This window comes from Meleagris gallopavo, chromosome 1 (genome assembly GCF_905368555.1).
Source record: "Meleagris gallopavo chromosome 1, MGAL_WU_HG_1.1, whole genome shotgun sequence".
Classification (NCBI taxonomy): domain Eukaryota; kingdom Metazoa; phylum Chordata; class Aves; order Galliformes; family Phasianidae; genus Meleagris; species Meleagris gallopavo.
The window spans coordinates 156,293,490-156,314,803 of NC_139404.1; the positions used below are offsets into that span (position 1 = coordinate 156,293,490).

At 40.6% G+C, this 21,314-nt stretch overlaps 1 pseudogene; it reads right to left on the reverse strand.

Moving 5' to 3' along the window:
• Positions 1–8,694: 8,694 nt before the first annotated feature.
• LOC146545738 (uncharacterized) lies at positions 8,695–11,100 on the reverse strand (annotated as a pseudogene).
• Between the last annotated feature and the right edge of the window lie 10,214 nt (positions 11,101–21,314).

The following is a 21,314-nucleotide window of genomic DNA, read 5'->3' on the forward strand; positions in this document are numbered from 1 at the left end:
CACTGAGGTAGAGTCTGGGAGAATATCTGCACCATTTAATCAAATACTTTACTTGAGAGTGGCTAGGAGTTCAATCAAACATTTTCTCTCAAGTCAATCTGCTATATTAAATCAGTGGAAACTAGCTGAGCCTAGACAACACTGGGAACTGATGGCTAAGAGCAAGGGCTTGTATATGGGAATAGGCTTCATACCCAGCTGAACCACAGCTTTAACTATACAGTGAACATAAATTTTATCCTTGTACCACAATTATAGCTTAAATTGCATGCCTGCAGAAATACACAGGTTACAGTTAAACACAGAAGAGCTAAAAATAATGCTCAGGGCTACCTCTTGAAAAGGGAAATGTGCTTTTTCAGTGCTCTTCAACCCTCATTCTGAATTCTATAATAGACAGAATACTTGGAAATCATAAAACAAAAAATTGCTATCCAACTGCACGCATTCATCACTATACTAACCCATTTCAGGAATTGTTAGAGAAATTGTGTGTTAAAAGGTGAAGGGCAGTTTTTTGACTTTCTTTATATGTGTTAGTACTTATATACAATATTAGAGTCAATATCAGCACTTCCAATCCCTTTATTATGAACAACTTTTTCTAAACATGGATTAAAAAAAAAAGCTTTAGATCATTTGTATTGATTATACTGTCTTTCATTTGTTTTATGTGAAGTAAAGTACACTTGGGAAATATAATTCCTATTGTTCTTACACATTTTTTTTTCATAGTAATTGTTTCTATTACAGAACTAATTAAATATAGTTTTGAAGTTCTCTCTTTTAAATGCAATTACTTTTTAATGAAATGTACACATATTTCTCACTAATATTGTTTAGCATTTAACTACTTTTTCTATTTCTCTCTCTTCTGCTTGTTACCACAATTATACTTTGCATTTACTAACATGAGGATCCTGAAATTGGCAAAAAAGTGCAGTCTTTACAGACTGAATAATCACTGTTTTGTTAGATCCTACATTTCAAGAAACAAGTCTCAGATTTTTACCTTAATATTTTGATCATTCCTTATCACGCTTCACCCCTTCTCGCCCGAGAATTCATGTATCTTGCATTTCTGAATGAGACTGGAAATACTAATTCAGTAATCTGGCAGCATAGTAAACCAGTAATCCATACTGAAGTTGCTCTTGTAGGTTTATTTTTGAACAAGTAATCTGATTATAGTTATATACAATCATCCCTACCAATTTGTTATTAGCATCATTTGTTTTGTGACACATACACTGAAATTTGCTTCAGCTCATTGATTTAGGACTGGTGTTTCTGTAGTCTTCTGAGCAATAAGTGGGTGCAAAGTATTGTAAAGTATTGATTCAGTGTAATAGAATTTGATGTTTATTTTGTGGTCTCTGTGTAAGTTCAAGCAGAAAAGTATAGAAAGATTGTCTCAAGTTTTTTTTTTTTGTTTGTTTGTTTTTAAGAAATGAGTGATTAGAGGGCTCGAGCACCTCTCCTATGAAGAAAGGTTGAAGGAACTGGGCTTGTTTAGCTTGGGGAAGAGAAGGCTCCGGGGAGACTTCATTTTGGCCTTCCAGTACTTGAAGGGAGCATATAAACAGGAGGGAGAATGGCTGTTTACATGTGCTGATAGTGATAGGACAAGGGGGAATGGTTTTAAACTGAGACAGGGAAAACTTAAGTTAGATATTAGGAGGAAGTTTTTAACTCAGAGGGTGGTGATGCACTGGAACCAAGTTGCCCAAGGAGATTGTGCATGCCACATCCCTGGAGGCATTCAAGGCCAGGCTGGATGTGGCTCTGGGCAGCCTGGTCTAATGGTTGGCAACTGTGCCCGTAGCAGGGGGATTGAAACTTGATGATCATTGTGGTCCTTTTTCAACCCAGACCATTCTATGATTCTGTGATGAAAAGGAAAAATCACAAATCTGTCCGTCTTTCCTGAAGCAATATCACCTCTACATCAGCACAAAGAGGTTGGCTTTTGCCAGTGTACAGACATATCAGCTCCTCTTCTGTTGAGATGTTTAATTATTCATCATGCATCTACTGCACACTGATGTTTGGCTTGTATATTAACACACTATGCAGAATGTACAAAGAATTTTGTTTCTATAGAAAGAGTTTGCAGGTGGGTTAAAGACTGAATGATAGTTTACAAATCAAAATCTATGAGGTGAATCAACAATTTTAAAATTATGCATGATTGATTACTAGCCTAGGCACTTCTTTATTAGTATGAAAGACGTGCATGAAAATTGTCACCTATATATCACATTTGGGGTTTATATGTTTATAAATTTGATCAAAAAGATTTCATAATTTACACAGTATTAATGCATTTCTGGAGCTGACTCCCCACTCACTTTTCAAAGCTCTTTATCTGAAAACAAGATGCTTGACTGCTTTGGCAACTGGTCACAATTATCTGTCAAATAATGCCTCTCTGAATTTTTATATGAATGGCTGGAAGGAATGCTGTTTTATAAAAGCAGTGAAGTGGCAAAGAGACAATGTTTCTTAACAGCTAACTACATGGAATCACACAACACAGAATCTTGGAGTGGACTGCATAGTTCTAACTATAAGCAAACCTTTTATTTCTGAATTTTCTGAATACAGTGAAGAAAAATCTCAGTCTTTCACACCTGTGATACAGAGTTATATTAATTCTTTATGTCTGAGAATGTCAGGCTGTTTAAAATTTAATAATCAGAAATGTAAATGAGCAGTTGAATAATAATACCTGGACAGCAATACTGAACAGTCAGAAAAATATGTTCTAATGTTATTGGGAAATTACTTTTTTTGTCTGCTTATGAAAGAAGTATTTTTTAATTCCCAGTCCGTACTGAAACGAGTTCAAATTATTAAATCAAAATCAGAAAAAGTTCTAAAGCTCTAACTGGACTTTTTTTTTTTTTTTTTTTTTTTTTTTTTTTTGGCCAAGACAAGTAACGAGGACAAAACCAAACTATCAAAATGCATTTGAAATCTTATGTGGATTAACAGATAATCATAGAATATCCATAACTGGAAGGGACTGACAATGTCAAGTCCAACTCCTGGCTCCACACAGGATCATCCTAAAATCAAACCCCATGTCTGAGAGTGTTGTCTGGATAAGCAAATTTAAAAATGCAGGAAACATTCAGAATTGTAAACATTATTCCAAGCTTCTCTTCTTAATGTTTTGAAGGTGGCTATTCTAAACTGCAATAAACTCTTTTATGCATGCATAACAGTACAGGTGTCAGTGCAGTTACAGTTGCCAAGGTCTGGAATACTTCAGCAGCCAAAAAGTTTTTTTTTTTTTTCTTTTTGACAAGTACATTAAATGTGCATAGGGTTTGTTAAAATTTTGTAGAGCTATTTTTACACTATTTTTAATGTAGGCTGAGGACATGGTACATTGCTTTTGCAGAAATATCACCTGGCTATCTATATACACAGGTTGTACACACACATTAACAAAACTAGGATAGAAAGCTACAGTTTGCAACTCAGTAAGAGCATGCTAAATTATGGTGTTTATGTGTATACAAAGAGACTGAATAAATTCAGCAGCTCATTCTACTGCAAAAAATACATGATTTACACGGTTACTCACTTTTACTATAATATGAGCTGCTGTGTATTCTTAACCAAAGGAGGATTTGATTTCCTTCCATCCCCCCCTCCCCCTCTGGGTTTCTTCCTCTTCAAAAGATCTCTAAAGAAAAAAAAAAAAAAAAAAGATAGGGCACTTTCATTGAAGAAGACTTTACTGAGGAGTAAACGCACATGCAAGGAGGATGAAGAAGAATAGTTAAGACCAAACTCCTCTCTGTGCCTCTCAAGTTTAAGTCCAAAGAAAGCATGAATGATGGAAATTTTAATGCTGTGCTTCTTAAATTTGTCCAGATAGATACATTTAAAACATGTTTTGTAACACTGAAAATAGAAGATCCTGCACCTGTCCTCTTATTGAGCTAAGCTATAGCATGTAGATCATGAACATACTCTCTGAAGAAATCCTGATGATAATATAAGTTAAAAGATTTGGAGAAAAGGCAGCTGTGATGTCCAGTAAGATCATGTTACCATTCGTAAACAGAGTGTTGCTGTTTAATACTGGGTCGCTCGTTTTCTTTTTTTTTTTTTTTCCCTCAAATGTAGTCAATGTGTTTTACAGTCTTCCCATACTCCCCATGCACTGTTGAATACAACATGGTCAGCTATGCAGTGTATAACATGTAATAATGTAAAAGCAATCCATATTATCCTCATGGTTTATAACCTAGTACAAAGAAAATATCAGTGCTACAGGAAGCAATTACATTTTGAAGTCCAAAAGCTTCATCCAGCTTAGAATTTGCACCTTCAACACCTACTATAGAATCCTGAGAGCCCATCATCCCTGACATCTTCCCTCAGGCAAATATTCTCTCTTATAAAAGGCATGTGATGCTTCACATTATTCCCATCTATTCAAATCTAGAAAATAGCAGTCCTCAATTTTAACCATATTTTGACAGATGAAGAGTGGACCAGCAGCATCCTGCTTCACCAATAATCACAATGAACTTCAGTCTTGCTAAAAGGCAGCAAGTTGAGCAGCTCCCTCCCAAAGTAACATCCACCACGTATCCAACATAGGATTTTCAGATTTTGGGCCCATACTAGCTCTTTGATTTCAAGTTGTGAACCATTTCAGGACAGAAAGAAAGATTTATTGCATCAGACTTATCAGACTTACTGAATCGCCAAGGTTTGCTGCTTCGGAGCGTCCTGGCCAGAACTGTAGCAACTGACCGGGAGGTACAGGGGGATTTCGGTCTTTCATCCAGGGAACCCGGAGATAACAGAGCAGCCCAGCAGCTCTCGCGAGAAGTGGGTGTTGCCAGGGCAATGGCTCTGCATCCAGGCTCTCTTCCTAGAAAAAGCTTCAGGGAGTAGAGACGGGGAGGATGAGTCAGGGTGTGTGAATCACTTGGACCGTTCAAACAAGGAGGAACAGTAAGCCATTTGTGTGACTACACAGGGAGGAGGGTTGTTATCTCGGTGTGAAACGAGTGATTTTCACGGCAAACCCCAAGCGGATCAGCGAGCAGGCAGGGTGGGGCACCTTGCCATATAGGAGGGAGCTTAGCACTTAACAGGTCACTTAAGCAGGTCGTTGCTCTCTGGACACATCGAGGTGCAACCATGGTCACCACACGGTGGAGAGCTGCTGCTAACAGGGACGTGGAGACTCAGACTGAAAGCACGAATGTCCATGCCGCAGTTCAGGTCTCAGGTTGAAGAGAATGTCTGGTCCTGTCACTGCTACAGGAGGGCAGCCGGGATACCAACTGTGTGCAGTGTGAGCAGGTGGATGATCTGCTTAGCCTTGTGGTAGAGCTAAAGAAGGAAGTAGGAAGGTCTGAGGAGAGTCCGGGATTGTGGGAAGGGGATCAATTGGTGGAGTTGCACTCTGCCATCCCTACGGGAAGGGTGTGGGGGAGATGCTCCTCAAGCAGTGGGGGATCATCTGCCGTCTCACAGTCAGGTGGGAAGGGGCGATCTCAAAGACAGTGAGGGATGGAAACAAATCCCTGTTGGGGGCAACAAGCAGTCTGCCCTTCAGCCTGTCACACCTTCCCAGGTGCTCTTACATAACTGGTATGATGCTCTGGAGCTGGATAGACTGGGGAATGTGGATGTTGGTAAAAGTCCATCTGTTCAGGAGAGGTTGCCCAACGCTAGTCGGTCTGATCTGTATGGTTTTAAACTGAGATGGGGAGGTTTAGGTTAGATATAAGGAGGAAGTTTTTAACTCAGAGTATGGTGACGCACTGGAACAAGTTGCCCAAGGAGGTTGTGGATGCCGCATCCCTGGAGACATTCAAGGCCAGGCTGGATGTGGCTCTGGGCAGCCTGGTCTAGTGGCTGGCAACTGTAAGAGATTATTCTTTTACATCATTGTCCCAAAGCTTGCTGGGGACACAGATGAACAAGTCCAAGCAAGTCCTGGGCAAGGGTTGTGAAATCCTTTGTCTGAGGGACACAGATGGACAAGGCCAGGGGCAACGAGGGAGAGATAAGCCGCAGCTTAATGACCGTGAAGCGGTCTTTTGTGTGGACTTACCTCAAGGAAGATGGCCTTCTCAGGAGGTGCTGCATATGACTCTTATCCAAGCACCCAGGAATGCCATGTTGGCAGAAGAAGGATAAAAAAGGGGCCTACAACCATGAGGTGAAGCTTTCTGGCAACAGACTCCTCACGAAGAAGAAGAGGTTTCTGCCATGAGAAGCCTCATGACCTGCCTCTCTCCCTCCTGGACTTGCTCTGCGCTCTACCATGATGCTGAAGAAGAACAAAGATGTCTGCCATCAGATTCCTCACTATGGAATTCCTGTGTGCTGATGGACTCTCCTGGGCCTGCTACCTGAGTCCTGCTGCTTCCTCCCAGATTGGCTCTGCAACTTTTTCCTGCTACCTGCTTGCTGCCCAAGGCCGGTCACGCTGCTGCTGCTCTCCTCCTCCTGCTGCTTTTGCCTCTTTTGCCTTGGACCTTTTAAACGGCGTGCAACAGAACTGCTGCTGGATCCTGGTGGTGACTATCCACGCTTTACGCGATTCTTGCTTCTTTCCTATCTTTTCTATTGCCCTCCTTCCCTTCTCTGTTTACCTAATTAGGATTTATAATAAACTGGTTGGACCAACATTTGAACCTTTGTTTCTTAATCTCACACCGGGTATGTAATATTAAAAGAACATCCTCTCCCTCCTATAAATTGGAGCGAGACAGCAACCCTGCACATAGCAGGGGAGTTGAAACTCAATGATCACTGTGGTCTCTTTCAACCCAGGCCATTCTATGGTTCTATGATTCTATGATAATATACAACAGAGATCAACAAAATTCAGCATTCTGGGTAGCAAGCACCAAAAGTCAGCCTAACAGCAACTGCGCTGGAGAAAAATATATCTCAAATTCCACTTCTCACAGTCATTTTACTCTATATTGGAAATGGATTTCCATGTCTGGCTCAGAGTCACAATCGTAATGTCTACTTTTTCATCTAAAATGTAGGCAAATTTTCTTTCATAATCTCAGCTAGAACAAGAACAGTCATATGGATATCTGCTGACCCAAATTATCTTAGTATTTATTTGTGAGATCTTCAGGTCATTCAAAAATTCTTGCACAATGAGAAGGCTAAAGCACTCATGGGAAAGGCTGCTGGAAAAGGGCTGAAATGGTCATCTCATAAAGTCACAACTGACACAGAAAAAAATGATTATAACCATGTGTAATAGTTTTTGGAGGTTACTTAACGGGATGTCCCCAACTAAAGAGATAGTACAGTGTTGAAGAAGCCTCTAGGGTGAGGTAGAGTAAATGTGCAAATAATCTTTTCTGCGATTATTCTTAGGCTGCATAACCAGCAGCCTTTTACTTGGTAGCACTGGAGGATCTTTGTGTGCTGACTCTACAAGAAACAGCAAAGAGGGTGGAATGAAATGTGAAGCTTCATAGCCAGGCTCTGTGATAACACAGCAGGGATGGGCACTTGATGGTGTTATGGAACTGATAGTCTACATAGTTGTTACCCTGAGAGAACAGCTTTTCTTCTTTTTTTCTTCTTCTTTTTCTTCTTTTTTTTTTTTTTTTTCTTTTTCTTTTCTTTTTTTTCTTTTTCTTTTTCTTTTTCTTTTTCTTTTTCTTTTTCTTTTTCTTTTTCTTTTTCTTTTTCTTTTTCTTTTTCTTTTTCTTTTTCTTTTTTTCTTTTTCCTTTCCTTTTCTTTGAAACCATACCTGGGTTATCTTTGTTCATTATAACCTTATTATTAATGCCAAAACACACCTGTATCCCAAAGGCTACACATTCTAAAGTGCAACCTCACTGAGCATATACTCTGAATTTTTATAATCTTTAAAAGCAAGGCAAGATTTTACATCAATGTCAACAGAAATTATGTATGACTCGAATCATTCAAGCTCCACCTGAAATTAAGAAAACAGTATAAAAATGACTTAAAAGAGAAGAATTTAGGTAAGATACCAGCACAAATAATGTGGGAGGACATTCCTGACTTCTGGGCTCAGCCAAATGGTTGAGCCTCTCTTTCCTCCACAGGGATATCTCTTGAATGAGACTCTCACATAGTTTTACTGAGTGCTTACCCTGGAAACTTAGAAATCTTTACAACTTTATTTCATAATTTAATGTGCTTATGGTCAACTATATGTTCACATTCTTGTTGCTTTCACATACTCTGCAGACAATGTATCAACAGCAATCAAAGAGAATTACTGTTCTGTTTCTTTGATAAACAGTATTATTCACTAATCTAACGGTGAAGGTTCTCACTGAATGCTATCAAACTCCTTAAGGGTCATGCTTGTTGCATCGGATACCGATGAGTGTGGCTTTTCTCAGCGAATCTGGCCTATCCCGGCTCAGGGGCCAATAACAGCACAACCAGATTCAATGTGGCATGCTGAAAAATGGCAATTTTATTGCATCCTACATTTCTATTTATAGTGTCTCTACTTTGTTACCGCCTCTCTTGGGTGTCACCTACTCTTATCTACTACTGACGTGCCAGGGGAGGTCCTGTCCCATAGCATTCCAAAGTTTCCCGAATGCCTACATCTCCCCCTCCCCATGGCAGGAAAGCCTTGCCCCGTTACATCCCGTATAGCTCGCAACGCCTACAAGTTTTAGTTTATCTATCATTTAATGGTACGCGAGGCGTCTTTCAAATGTTGCGTCCATTACTCTCTGCAAACATCTCTGGATCCAATTTATAAAACAGGGTACAGAAGCTACGATTATAAGTACAGCGATGAAGGCTAAACCAAGTCCTTTAACTATGGGAATCAGCCAGGAGCCCCAGTTCCCAAACAGCAGCCATTCTGCAAATGAGTCTTCTTGTATTGATATCTTCTCGGCATGCGACTTCAACGATTGTAGTTTCTTGTGCACGGACTCCGAATGATCGCTTAAGTTGAAAGAGCACATTCCTTCGATATCCCGGCATCCATGTCCCTGGGCTAGTAACAAAAGGTCTATAGCGGCTCTGTTTTGCAGTACTGCTTGTCGAATTCCATCCACATCCATCAGCAGTTCTGTCAGTAGCTGTGAAGTCACATTGGCTTGCTTTACCGACCAACATGCTAGTTGTTCAATCTCCTTTAACATCTGTGCTTTTCTGATAGGGGCTATTATGGAGGCAAAAATACGTGCCGTAGCGCCCCATAACCGGACCTCATCCCCACAGTCCTGGGTCAGGTGCTGTATCGATCTTTTGTGCCTACCCCCCACATTTGAATTCGATATTTTTAATCACTCTGAGAGATTCGGGGACAAGATGGTAAGTCTCCCCAGATAACACGGTCCCCCAACCGCTCTGCGGGGAATTCCTTGCCAAGCCCGATCTCCACATATCAGGAACACCCCTGGGGATAGTGCCTTATTGTTGTTCACCCATAGTGTCTCCCCCCACCTACGAGACTCTCACAATCGGTAGGGGTACCCCCATCCGTATTGTTCCCATTGTCGGGTAATGTTAGAACAGCATTCCCAGTTTGTCACTTTGCATACTCTACAGCGGGGTCCGCAGGCGGTGCACTTATACAAGATGTTGTTTGTATAATTTGTGGTGTAGTTGTTAGGGTTGGGGAAGCCTACTTTTGTTTGATTCCAAGTGTACCCACAATATGGCCCGTGCCAAGAAAATGTTTTCAAATCCCTTGGGTTGACGAGGATAAAACTTAGCGACCGATAGGGGCTATCCTCCCCAAGGAGGTGCCACTTAATCATGGGGTCCGATAGTTGTCCGTCCACCCCAAACCCTGCGAACCCAACACATGTCTCCTGAGACTTGAACTGGGCACCATTGCTAACCCCTTCAGACCCCAATAGTTGCAACTCCAGAGAGGTCCAAGGGAGCATCATGTTAAGGGACTGAATAAGGTACTGGGACATGTTAGCCTCCGAGTAGTAGAATTTCTCGCAGTCTGTAAGATTGGTAACATATTTCTCAAATATCTCGGAGTCCCGAGAATAATTGAGCGGGATTCCAATTAGGCAAGTTCTGAAGGGCGAGGCTGCAGACTGTAAGGCTAAACAGAAATCCTGCCTTCCTCTTTGGTTAGCCTAAGGTATCCAAACATTCGTGGGTTGCTGAATCAGGTGGACCGCCTCTCTTTCCTTTATCGACATTATCAAAAGAATGAGACCAAACCATGTACGTTTGTGAATGGGCTTTCTCGGAGGTATCAGCAGTTGTTTTTCCCGCAACCCTTTCTTCTCAATAGCTTCCGCCAAGCAGGAGACTCCCTTTGGGTCGAGGGGCACCCACTGGAGGCCCTCCTCCCCTACTATCGCTGGGAAGGCTGAGGGGTCCGGGACATCTCCTCTCTCTAGCAGTGCCTCCCTTATCAGTGACCAGTCAGATATTGGCCTACCCCTTAGCTGCGAGCCGCTCTTTGTTGCTGGGCCGCTCACCATTGGTGGTGCCGACGGAGGCACCTGTGGGCTGTTGTTATCACTATTCCCCCCCCACTTCATGTTACTTAGAGAAGGATACAGTGGCTGGCGAGGATAGGGAGGGGGGAATTCTTCCCCCTCTGTCTTGTTAGAACCGGTTTCACAAGGCGTTATTGCTGTGGCGCAATTTGCACCCTCCTGTTGTTTGTTCTCGCTCATCTCAGGCATGGCCAAGCCGCCAGGGGCCATCTTTTCGGTATTCGGCACCTGCAATGAGAGCCTCCCGTGCTCCCCACCCCCCCCCCTCCCGGGGTCTGTGTACATTCCTAACACGCTGCGAACCACCCCTGATAGATTCCCTTCTTCTTTTGCAGCCTTAAGAGCACCGAGCACAATGCCCCATGTCTTAAGCTCTGCAGCTTTCTGGTCATTCATTGCGCGTTGACAAAGTGTGGCAGTAAAAGAGTCCCATTGATCTGGGATCAAAAGATCGTGCGGGGAAGCTAACTCCCCCTCCTTCTCTAAAAGTGAGAGGACTGCAGAGATATCTTTCTTAGAAGAAACAGTCTTGCTACTGTTAGTAGCAAGAATGTTAGCTACTTGCTAATATTCCTTGCAAAGACGAAGGAATACCTTAATTATGGATTCCATGGGGAACGTCAGCAACCCGCCGCCTCTTCACGGGTACCACCGCTGTCTGTCTTCTATCGGCGACCCGCCACCTCTCCATGGGTACCACCGCCGACAGGCACGCTGTCCGAGCCCAGCCACCGACCGTATCATGTCGGGGTCACCATTTGTTGCATCGGATAGCGATGAGTGTGGCTTTTCTCAGCGAATCTGGCCTATCCCGGCTCAGGGGTCAATAACAGCACAACCAGACTCAATGTGGCATGCTGGAAAATGGCAATTTTATTGCATCCTACACTTCTACTTACAGTGTCTCTACTTCGTTACCGCCTCTCTTGGGTGTCACCTACTCTTATCTACTACTGATGTGCCAGGGAAGGTCCTGTCCCGTAACATTCTGAAGTTTCCCAAACGCCTACACATGCTTGTTCATTTGAATGCAACAGTGTTGAAAGTGCATCATGCTATTTATGCATCTGCAATCGTAACATTTCAGTATATTGAAGACAACTAGATTTATAGTGCAAAATTGGCTATCGCTCAGATTCTCCCAACCTCTGATATCTAAGGATGAGCTGGAATGAAAGGGGGTTTATTTCCTGCCAGTCTTTTACCTTCAATGCAACAACCAATAGTTTTGAAGATAAACTATTGTCTTACTCTGTACCCTTAATGTACAGAGATACTCCTCTTAGCAGTGGATTCAATAGCCTGACTTTTAATAACAGAGTGACTACCATATGCCAGACACTTAAATAAAACTCACTGAGCATGTAAACTATAAGTAATTCATGCTAGTATTCAATCATCTGTGCTCATTGCTCCTTGTGCTATATCACACATAGTCAAGCAAAATATCAGCATTTATTGTAGCTCTTTACAACATCTGTAGCAGTTCATACCTTTCCCCATGTAGCATGTATTTCTGACTGCTGTGTTTTAAGCTGAAGCAAGAAACATAAATGGAGAAAATAATTTAGTAGTTAAGGCAACTACTGTGCAAAACCAAGAGGTGGATAAAGCATGTGTCATATAATAATAGAGTTCTATTGTTTCCTAATGCTAGAAAACTCAGTTGTTGTAGCTGAATATTGATTTAATGTCTTCCTTCCATTTTGTAAAACAGATTTAATATATACTATCATTTTGTTTACTAAAAAGAAATTGTAGATTTAGTGGTGAGTAGCAGGGAAATATCACTGTCATATTTACAGACCAATAGGAATTTCCTTGGAACATCAGAATCACCGTTTAAGATACGAGTGGAAGAAATCCACCACTTCTATAAAACACCCACATCAATCTTTTAAGAACCAGGAACACCAACTCATCAAGATCACAGAATCCCTGCTTAAGAGGTCAAATCACCTAGTCAAACCACTTAGAAGGAAGAATAAATATAACTGAATCTCCCTAGATATCCCTGTTGATTCTATCCTTTAAAACACCCAGGAAATAAAATCTTAATAATATTTTTATATTTATTATTAGGAATAACTCAAGCAGAAATTAAAAGTAGTTAATAAGTGACTGGACTCCACACTGCATGGAAAATTAACCTACAGAGTTTGGTCTGTGTGTTTTTTTTTTTTTTATATGAGCATATTCTGTAAGAAAAGACATATGAATTTTTAATTTTCTATGTTTCATCAAAGGAGGCTTGCAGAAAAACCATTAGGAATATTTCAGGAATTAGGAATATTTCTAAGTTTCTAATAGTTTTACTGCCATATGATAAAGTCATACTAGATAGGGTTTATGTGAGTAATGATAGATTCATCCTATAACTGCTTTCTAATAAAGGTGGGAAGAATCATATCTCTAAGTGATTAACAGCATCCTGTATAAAGGAAGCTTAGGATAATTACTTCAGATGTAGAAGCTTACACCATTATTGTCTGAAGTTTGGTGAGAGAAATCCAGTCCTATGGCTTTTAATTATATGGCTTAAGCTCTGGTTTGATATCTGAATTCAGAAGGTAAGTCATTGCGCAGCTGGCAGTTGGGTATGAAAAAGGGGAAACTATTGAACTTGCCTGGAATAGAGAGTATAGGTAATATATTTCATGCATTTATTTATTTATTTTGTTTTATTTTGTTTACAGCAATCACTGATAACTTCTCTTTTTGCTGGCAGCCTTTTCTGCAATCAGTGGACTGATAATTCCCAAGAGGAAATATAACTATGAACAGGATAATTTTCAGGCTACAGAAACATTTTTTTTTTTTTTTTTTCTTTTTTTAAATGCAGCTCAGAGCACAGTTGGCCTTCTGGGCTGCAAGCACACACTGCTGGCTCATGTCCAGCTTCTTTTCCACCAGGACCCCTAAGTTCTTCGCTGCAGGTCTGCTCTCAAGGAGATCTTCCCCCAGTTTGTATAAATACCTGGAATTGCTCCGACCCAAGTGCAGCACCCTGCACTTGACCCTGCTGAACCTCATTAGGTTCACATGGGCCCACTTCTCCAGCCTGTCCAGGTCCTTCTGGATGACTTCCATTCCCTCCAGTGTATCGACTGCAGCTTGGTGCCATCAGCAAACTTGCTGAGGGTGCACTCGATGCCATTGTCTATGTCATTGATGAAGATGTTGAAGAGCACTGGTCCCAAGACTGACTCCTGAGGGACACCGCTTGTGACTGGCCTCTTCTCCTCTTCTCCAGACTAAACAATCTCATAAGATTTCTGCTCCAGACCCCTCACCAGTTTCATTGCCCTTCTCTGGACATGTTCCAGGGCATCAATGTCTTTCTTGTAGAGAGGGGCTCAAAACTAAACACAATACTCAAGGTGCGCCTCACCAGTGCTGAGTACAGGATGTACCCTGTACCCTCTATGTTCCCTGTTTAACAACTATATTTACACCAGCCAATTATACAAACATAAGCAACAATACAGGAAATTAGACAATAACCATCTGTTTTTATTTTATTTGATTTTTCTATATATTTATTTATTTACAGCTAGATAAACAAAATTAAGGAAATGCTAGGACGCACTCAAAACATGGAAAGCTTCAGCTCCAAGGATTGCCAAGTTAGCACAACTGTAGCCTTTCACTAGAATTGGCACTTGTTTAAGCATTAAGCTAAGAAATATCTATGACATTTTCAATTTCATTTTCATATTCATTTTCAATATAGAAAATATCTCTTGCAATATTAGTGTTAGAAAGAATAATTGAGAGTCTTTGAACAAAGATTACATTAACTACTATCTGACAATGGGAAAAGTTAAAAAAAAAGGGGAGTTCATGAGTTGTGAAAGTTCTTAAGTGGGACAAAATCTAAAAATATCCTAAATCTAATTCTTACTGTGGGATAAAAATATCAGGAGAAAAAAAAAATCATTAAAAATATAAATACACATTACAGAAAGATTATAATATGCATTCAGCCAAGCTACCTTATTTCTTTTTCATTAGTTACCACCCAGGGTGTTCTTCTGAGTCACAAATATACACAGCTGAAATTACTGTCAGTTGTAAACTGCATAACTTCCCAAGCTGTGCATGGTTTATATAGGTGTTATCCCTTCAGTATCTTGGCAGTATCACTCTTATAATAACTATATTATAATAATATTATAATAGTAACTTATAATAATGCTGCAACTGAGATAAAAATGTGAATACTCACATCCACATTTTGAGTGTGAGCTCAAAGTTGTTCAAGAAAGAAGAACTTTGTTTTGTTTGTAGTGGAATAGTTCACTGTTAAGTGTTCTGCAGCTTATGTCCGTTTCCCCTCATCCTGTCTCCACGTACAACTGAAAAGAGACTGGCCTCACCACTATGGCCGCCACACCTCAGATATTTATAAACCTGGATCAGGTCCCCTCTCAGTCGTCTTTTCTCAAGGCTAAACAGACCCAGTTCACTTAGCCTTTCTTCATAGGGGAGATGCTCCAGGCCCTTCACCATCTTGTGGCCCTCCCCTGGACTCTTTCCAAGAGATCCCTGTCTTTTTTGTACTGAGGAGCCCAGAACTGGACACAGTACTCCAGATGAGGCCTTACCAGGGCAGAGTAGAGGGGGAGGATCACCTCCCATTGACCTGTTGGCCACACGCTTTTCTTAATGCACCGCAGAATGCCATTGGCCTTTTTGGCCACGAGGGCACACTGCTGGCTCATGGCCAACCTGTCGTCCACCAGGACGCCCAGGTCCCTCTCTGCAGAGCTTCTCTCCAGCGGAATATAAGTTATAAGGATGTGGTGGGAGGCAGTATCAAATGCCTTGCTGAAATTAAGGTAGACTACATCCACTGCTCTCCTCCCATCCACCCAGCCAGTGACAACATCGTAGAAGGCTACCAGGTTGGTCAAGCATGACCTCCCCCAGTGAACCCATGCTGATTACTCCTGATAACCTCCTTTTCTTCCAACTGTCTCGAGATGGCATCCAGCACAAGCTGTTCCATCACCTTTCCAGGGACAGAGGTGAGGCTGACTGGCCTGTAATACACAAGAATGATACTGTTCTTTTAGGATGTTAAAACAATGTATAAAGTAAAATGTTATTAATAAGAGTGATGAAAATTTAAAGAGGCCTAAAAGATTTAAGGTTGCATTTTAAAATTACAATGTACATAACACTCAAATCTTATCCCACCATTTCCTAATCAACACTGTCATTCAGCCCTTCATGTAAACGCCTAATGCATTTTTAGGAATGTGTAAGTACAGGCACAATCTGCCTATACAGAAACTGAAAAGGCTCATGAGTGGAAGGAAACAGTGGAATAAATTAGTTCATTTAGTTTGTCTTTGATGAAGTAGTTATCAATAATTCATTCTTCAGCTGTAATAAGGTACCATCAGTGCATGGCAGGGTACAGGTGGGTTTAATCCTATTCATTACTGATATAAAGATTGCCTCTTACATTTTAGAATGATGCAGATAAGAAAACTTCAAGTCAGAGAACAAAAAGTGGATTCAGAGGGATCCCAACCAAACCTATCAATGGTCTGAAATGAGCTGGATGGGATTAAATGGAAACAAGGGCAACATGCACCATTTAGTACACCCGTCAGACCCATGCAACTCAAGGAACTAGCACACCAGCAGTTTTCATAGTATAGAATATCCCAAGTTGGAATGGACACAGGAAGATCAAGTCCAACCCCTGGCTTCATACAGGACCATTCAAAAATCAAACTGTATATTTGAGAGCACAGTCCAAACACTTCTTGGATTCTGGCAAACTTGCTGATGTGACTACTTCCCTGGGAGCCTATTCCAATGCCCAACCACCCTCTCAGTGCAAGTCTTCTACTCAGAAGAGCCTATTCTTAATATCAAACCTGAATTTCCCCTGACACAGCTACACATAGCTTGCTCAGCACCAGAGAGTGGAGATCAGTGTCTTCCCCAACTTCCCCTTCATGAAGAAGCTGTAAACCACCATGATAACACACCTCAGCTTTCTCTATAGACCCTGAATTATCTTTGTTACTTTTCTTTGGATGCTCTCTAGTAGTTTTATGTCTTTCTAATATTTCGGTGCTCAAAACTGCACATGATGCTTGAGGTGAAGCTGAACCAGAGTAGCACAGAGCAAGACAATATCTTTCTTTGATCAGTTAGCAGTACTGTGCCTGATGAACCTCAGTGTATGGTTGTTCCTTTTGGCTGCTGGGACATGCTGCTGACTTGTATACAACTTGTCCCCACTTTCCTCCAGATTCCTTCATGTAGGGCTGCTTTTTCAGCCTCTTGTCCACCAGTCTGTATATATATATATATTGGTTTACTCTCTCCCAGGTGAAGAATCATACACTTGTTCAGTTTCATACTGCTGGTGATTGCCTAGACTTTTAGTCTGTTAAGGAGTCTGCGCAAGGCCTATTCACCCTTAAGAGAGTAAGTAGCTCCTCCTAATTTAGTATCATCTGCAAAGGAAAAAAGCTGAGAGTCGTAGTGTACATCAGAGACATCAATGACAACAGTTTCCAGAAATGAAAGCAACATGAGAATTTGTCTGAGAAGTGAAAATTGTTAGGAATCAGAATACATCAGTGGGTCCTAAATTCCTTGCCTGGTCTCCAGGGCTCCCTGTATGCAGCTCAAGATGCTCTGTCCAGTCCCCAGGGCCATGAGTCCCTGCCTCAGCAAGGCCAGCAGTTGGGCCACTTTCCAGTACCCCACAGCCTTTTCCTTGTTTGGCCATGAGCCCTACAATGCTGGACCCACCTGCCAGCTCATATCCCTGCCCAGCTTCAGCCAGGATCTGTCCTCAAGGAGGTGCCTGCCTAGGGCCATGGCTGCCCTTCTTCTGGTTGGGTGATGGGATGGGATGGGTTGTCAGGCCCTGCACTTACAGATGCTGGAGGGGCCTCCAGCGCCCAATCTCTGGTCTACAGAGAGCCACTGGGACCCACTGCAGAAAAGTTTATCACAGGCACTTGAAATTAAACTTCATATATATTCACTAAAACTTCACAAATAAAACATTATCTTTTTTTTTGCATGTAACAATGTAAGAAGTTTTCTCTCTTCCTCTCCTTCCCCTCCCCCAAATAAGGGGTAGTCAGAGTAAAAAAGAAAAATCCATGTTTTCCTTTAAAATGTATATATATAAAGAAAAAAATAAGGATTTGAATACAAATACATAATGAATCCTGAAATGTTTTCAATTATATTTCACTGAAATACACAAGTCCTTTAACATTTTTCTAGCAGAGGAAAAAATACTATTTGACAAAATTAAGCTATATTTAGAGACTTATACAACAATAAGTATTAGCTGAATCTTTCTACCTGTTTTCAGATCCATTTTATTCATCATTTCAGCTAGGAACTATATCAGAAACCATGGTAAGATTAATATTTATTTTAAAAAATACATTAGGCAATGTTCAGTATAAATTATCCAGTTTTTATGGCTAATTTAATGTGATGTCTGTAATGCATCTATTTTTTTTTTTCCATAAAATTCTGTTCATTATTTATAAATATAAGGAAATGCACTGTTGATTTTTTTGCTATGTAAAATAATTTTTGCTAGTAGAATAAGAACCAAAAAAAAAAAAAAGGTCATTACGTTAGTTATTTTTGCTATCAGTATCTTTTAAATTCTTCTGCGGACTTGTGTCTCAGGGATTGCATAAATTATAATCTCTTTCAATACCAGTATTCCACATTCTCAAATCCATGCAGTGGTTTTTTTTTTTTTTTTTTTTTTTTTTTTTGGTGGTGTGTTTGTTTGTTTGCTTGAATGCTAACTTGCATTGCAATTTTATGTGTTTTTTGATTACTTCCTCTTGGATTTTCTTTCTCTTTTGTTGCACATCTTTTTGAAATTTCTGATATTTTGCCAATAATGTTTTTTGTTGCTCTCTATTTCCTAAGATGGATATCCACTGCAGTTCCTAATGTGTTGTTTGACACCTTCTACTCTTTTCATGGAATAACATTCTATTTAAAATGACTTTTATTTCACCTAATATGATTAACTTTGTAATAAAGGAAGAACTGAAAACAGAAAGCGCCTTCTGATCACAGATATTTCTCTCTGCTAGACTGGAGAAAATTAGTAAAAAAATAAAAATAATATTTATAATAAGTGAAATATTCCATGTGGCTTTACATCTGAAGTAATAAACTCTCTACTTCCAAATTATGATGACTATATACAAAGCCCTGCTGCAAATGGTCCCAGGAATGCCAGAGAATTCCTGGGAATTGCTCAGAAGCTTGCTGGTTGTAGTAGGATAAATATATATTTGACAAGGACTGAAATGTGCCCACTTACATTTCAGTTTGGGCAGAATTTACTATTTAAGTACAGTTACAACATTTGTGCCTCTACAAATTGTTTCTCTATCAAAACAATGTGATATGTGTGTGCATGAATACATTTGCAGGATTATTTTTTCATGTTAGATAAGCTCGGAGAAATTTTTGTTCTACAGTTTGTTACATCTAATAGCAAAAAAATCACATGAAAAACTCACTTTGCAGAAACAAAGCTAAAACATTTGCACAGGAGAGATCATAAGTAGAAACATGCCTTTTCTATCTTTTTTTTTCTTTCATGCTCTGTCATAAATTTTTAGATTAGCAGTGTAGGAGGAAGCAGAGTCTGGCAGTATCAGCAATTACAATAAAAATGAATCAAGGCCAGGAACTAACAGACAGTATGAAAAATTCCCTGCCAAGCAGAGAATCTTATAGAGTAATCTCACAGCTGGCTTCTAACTTACCTGGCATCAGAGAGTACCAGCAACCATGACTGATGCAAAGTCTGTGTATAAGCAATGGAAACAGTTAATATTGCAGTCAGTGCACTGATTAAAGTAAATAAATAAATAAATAAATAAAAATCTAGAGAAGAGTACTAGTAACAGATAAAGCCTGCACTAGAAACTATGCATCAAAGGACATGGTCTCTAGCCCTACTTGGTGTATCCATTTTAGCACCATTAATTACAATCTCCTGGTAGTGGCCACTGTCATTCCAGTCTCATACTGTAGGGAATGACTGGTGCCTCAACAGTGACAATTTCACCTGTAGCCCATGCCCTCTGATACAGATACAGTTCCTTCACATGGCATTCTATTACAGAAACCATGATGCAGATTGATTACACCAGGGATGATGAACAGGATACAGAAGAGGTTGCATGAGAAAGAGCCTAAGCTCTGTACAACTCGGAGGAAAGGTATGATTGATGCCAAGATACTATTTCTTATAGCAAGAAAAAAAAAGGCTTTTACTGGATTTCAATTTTTTTTTTTTTTGCCAATGTTAGATTATGTGATTAAAAGTTTACCTCAAAAAACAGAGAACAGAGGAACAATGGCAACTGATGAAACCCTATGAGAATCCTTCTTTGTTTTTTGGCTCAAAGCCTGCTTCCTGTGGTATTTCTTGTGATAAAACTCTGATTGATTTGTTGAGGGGGCAAGTGATGGGTGCTACCGTGTGACAATCAACATCACTTTGGGAACATTTGAAAGCCCCTTCCTCCAGAGCTGCTTGCCTCTGGAAGAGAGTACTCAGGTGTGTTTACTGGCGGAAGATCTGGCCTGTGACTAAATAGCTCCAGCTTGGTATGGGAAAACTGGGGAATGATACCATCGTGTCCTGTGAAAAAACAGGATGCAGATGGGCATCCCTGCTCCCTCTTATCTGCTGGCAAGGCCAGGAAGGTGGGAACAAAGGAATTTCTGATGAGATCCCAGAGCCAGAAGCTGACACTCCAAGGAGAGCTGACTCAATCACTTTGGATTTGAGCTGTCACTCCACAGAGAGCTGACTCAACCACTTTGGAAGCATTGAAAAGGAGCCATCATCGCCATGGTCATCATCATCATCAACAGCACAACAATGCCCAATGACCCACCACTATTGAAGATCAATGACTGAACTACGAGCCACGCTGGATCCATGGTGGTGACTATCTCTCTCTTGCTTCCTATAAAGACTCCTTGCTTCTTTTCTATCTTTTCTATCACCCTCCTTCCCTTCCCCATTACCCTAATTCATAATAGTGTCTGTCCTCCCCTTCGCCATCTCTCTGATTAGAATTTATAATAAACTGGTTGGACCAACATTTGAACCGTTGTTTCTTAATCTCACACTGGGTATACAGATATTAAAAGAACCTCATCTCCCTCCTGTAAATCAGAGCGAGACAAACCCCTATAAACTAACTGGAGCACTGGCCCAAAGACTTTCACTGTTGTCCAGCTATCAGCCCATTGTCTAGCTGTGAAAGACATTAACATGCATTAAGTGACAGCTACTCTCCTGTTCACCTGAGGGAGAACTGGGAGAGGTTACTAATTATAGAGGTAAATAGGGAGAGAATGTTCAGATTGTACAAGAGTTACTCAGTTTGTTTTTAGTGAAAAGGACCAAAGGAAAGAACAGGAAAGGAACAAAGTAGCTTGGAGAGCGATCAGCAGGGAAAAATGCTGGTAGGTGCCAGTTACATCTATGCCTTGCACCAGCTAAATGGAGTCTGCCTTCTGCCAATCTCCATTTTTAGCTATTTCCCTTGCTGATAGCACTCTATTCCGTATGCATGTGTGTATATGGTGGACATCTAAGTAACAGCCACTATATAGACATAGTCATAGGTTATACAGATTTGCATGTCTGGAGTGCCATAAGATGGAGAAACTGGAGATTGTACATATCCTGTGGGTATATATGTAAAGTACTTTCTCTCTGTGTTGATCTGTGTGGTACATATATCAATGTATGTATCAAGTGTGCGTGTGTGCAC